Consider the following 2,953-nt stretch of genomic DNA (forward strand, 5'->3'; position numbering starts at 1 on the left):
ACACCTGCCTTTACACAGTACTGGGGCCAGTGCCTTTGGAACTGCCAAGACCCCTGCTCCTGGGTGTGGGGCAGCCACTGGGTTTTCTCTGAGGGACTTAGCTGGCCCACTAGGAAGCTAATAAAGTTACTGTCCACCGGTATGGACCTGCAGTGAGTGACGACCTGAAGAAAAAGAATGGCCAGTGGACTGATGATCCAAAGGCAAATTTTATTTCCAAATTGCAGCTTTCTATAAAATGAGACAAGGGTACATAGTGCACATAATGTAACAATAACACCGGGATAAAATTGCTCTAAGCACAAACAGTTCCTTGGGACTAATCTTAACAAATGCAGCTGTGTTCTTAGTGTACTTAGGACTTCTCAGAATATGGGAAAATATATGACCATCGTCCCAGCGTTCTGGGTTACACAGTGTCTCCAAGCACCCCTGAGAGTCCTAGTACCCTTAAAACTCAGGGACTATCTGCAATCCCCCAACCTCCCCAACCCCCACTCCCGCCATAAGTAGAAGGCCTTTTCTAAGGCCTTGCACCTAATTTTGTATTTGTGGGGGGTTTTGCACGATTTTTCTCAAAGAACAGGCCTCCAAATTGTACATATTCCAGGCTCCATAAAAACTTTGTCTGCCTCTGCTGACTGGGTTCCCCACCTGTAATGGGGGCTCTGGGGATGAGGGTGCCGTGGTCAAGCTCCCTGCTGCTGACTTAAAGACCTGCCCTTGGAACCCAGGTGCAGCTCTGTGGAGAAAGGCCAGGCAGTGTGCCCAGCGGGGCAGCTCTCCTCTGTAGACTGCAGAGACTTGAGGGCACCTAACAGCCGCAACAAGACCTCCTCCCGGGACGGTCATGGAACAGGATAACGGCACGCCTTAGTGTACGCGGTCTCAGCTTTCTTTGTTGCTCTTCTGCAGAACCAAATGGCAAATAATCACCATTCTGGCTTTTTACTTCAACCAACCAAGCCCCTGCCACGGAGTCAGTTCCGCCGCATAGGGACCCTGTAGGATGGAAGAGACTGCTCCCTAGGGTCTCCAAGGTTGTCATTCTTGCAGACAGCCACGTCCTTCTCCAAGGGTGGATTCAAACTTCTGACTTAGTGGTTAGCAGCCCGGCGCGTAGGGCTCCTCATTTAGACAAGCAAGGCTTCAGCCCCAGGTGTTAGTCGTATGGAGAGCGCCTAACCCAGTGGTTCTCAACCTGTGGGTTGCGACCCCTTTGGGAGTCGAACGACCCTTTCACAGGGGTCACCTGATTCATCACAGTAAGCAAAATGACAGCGATGAAGTAGCCACAAAAATAATTTTATGGTTGGGATGTCACTACCACATGAGGAACTGTATGAAAGGCTCGCGGCATTAGGAAAGTTGAGAACCTAACCTCTCAGTTTCATGGATGGTCATTAAGAGCGTTCCCATTCATAATCAATGCCAGGCACTGGGACGTGTAGAACACAGACGTGACAGCAAGCATCTGGATCAACGTATAGTGCCAGGCAGTGGTACACACCAGGCTGGAAGTGAAGCAGAGCGAGGGACAGAGTGACAGGGCTTACTTGTGACAGAATGGAGGTTCAGGCAAGGCCTCCCCGTGAGGGTGACATTTAAATAGCACCTGGGATGAAGTGAGGAGTGAGCTGTGTAAGCCTCAGGGGAAGAGCAGCTGAAGCAGAGGGAATGGCAGGCACAAAGGTCCTGAGGCAGGAGGATTTCTTTGCTCCCAGAGGACAGCAAGAGATAGGGGGATAGGCTGGTGAGGAGCCAGAAGACTAGGGCTTTGCTGGCCACAGGAAGGGTGTTGTTTGAGTCCAATTTCCCCCTTTGTCTCTACTTCCACCACCTCTTGCCAAATCTCAGTGCACTCCTTAGTGGTAAATGGCAGTTTGTGCACTATTGATGTTCCAAGTTTGATCATGTAAAACTAGACATGCCCCTTCTTAGCTATGGGCCTGTTTGACCCATGAGGCCAAGGTCGTGAGCTTGTCCAGAAGGCCCACCCCAGAGAAGTTGGTTTAGTTGGTGCAATTATATCCAATTAAAGGAATGCAGGTCCCCCTTTCTCTTCCCTGCCCCTCCCTTCCAACCGATGGTTTGTGCTTCAATACTTCAATTCAATACATGGTCAGTTAAAATTAAGTTTCTAGTGCCAAGGATGTGAGAAAAGTGAACGAGAGAAACTACCAAGGAAACGGGCTCTGAAGTCCAAACGGGACTCTGGAATCCAGAATCTGCTTTCAAACGCTGGGACACACCAGGTGACCAGACTCACTTCTGGTTTGTGCTTGTTGCAGCCTCCTCTCAGGGCAGGGCTAAGGTCCTCTGGAGGCAAGGCCGGAGTAAGTTGGTGAAGGACTTGGTTACCATTTCTCTGAAGAACAGGCGAGCCTTTAGTGTGCGGGTGGAGTCCACAGAGAGAGCAGAGCAGACACCACTGCCTGATGGGCAGAGAAGGGCAATGCAAGAGGCAGTGGCGGAGAGGCTAATAACCGTGTAGGCTCGGGGCCCATCAGGCAGGGTTCAAGCCCAGTGCTGCTTGCCCTGCTCCTCAGCATCTCTGGGACCTTGGGAATGTTTCTTCTTCTTCTTCTTTTTTAAATCTCTGAGCGTGTTTCCCCTTCTGCAAAACGGAGCTGATTAAACAATGCCGTCTCTCATGGCTTTGGGGTGAAGATTACATTCCACCGGGAGTGCTTGACAGAATGGGGATGCTGGAGGGGTACCTACGATGGTGAGTAGCAGGCTGGAAAACACTCGGCAGTGGGGGTCTGACCAAAAGGGGCGGCTAGGAATCAGCCTCGAGGACCCCCACTTAGCAGCAGCTACATGCTTGGCGTGAGCGCAGGAAGCTGGAAGAGGCCGTCCCTTCCACTGGCTGCCGTTTCCTGCGGGCCTGGGTTTACAGGGGAGAGACAGGAGGCTTAGGGGCTGCCGGAATGACTACCATGATTCAGGG

At 51.5% G+C, this 2,953-nt stretch overlaps 1 protein-coding gene across 1 annotated transcript in view; it reads left to right on the plus strand.

The window, feature by feature from the left end:
• Positions 1-2,953, plus strand: part of AOX1 (aldehyde oxidase 1) — a 105,095-nt gene that overhangs the window by 562 nt on the left and 101,580 nt on the right. The gene's annotated exons all lie outside the window — the stretch shown is intronic.

The sequence above is a fragment of the Echinops telfairi genome, unplaced genomic scaffold (genome assembly GCF_000313985.2).
Source record: "Echinops telfairi isolate 266 unplaced genomic scaffold, ASM31398v2 ScPeMD7_3;HRSCAF=10, whole genome shotgun sequence".
In the NCBI taxonomy this organism is placed as follows: domain Eukaryota; kingdom Metazoa; phylum Chordata; class Mammalia; order Afrosoricida; family Tenrecidae; genus Echinops; species Echinops telfairi.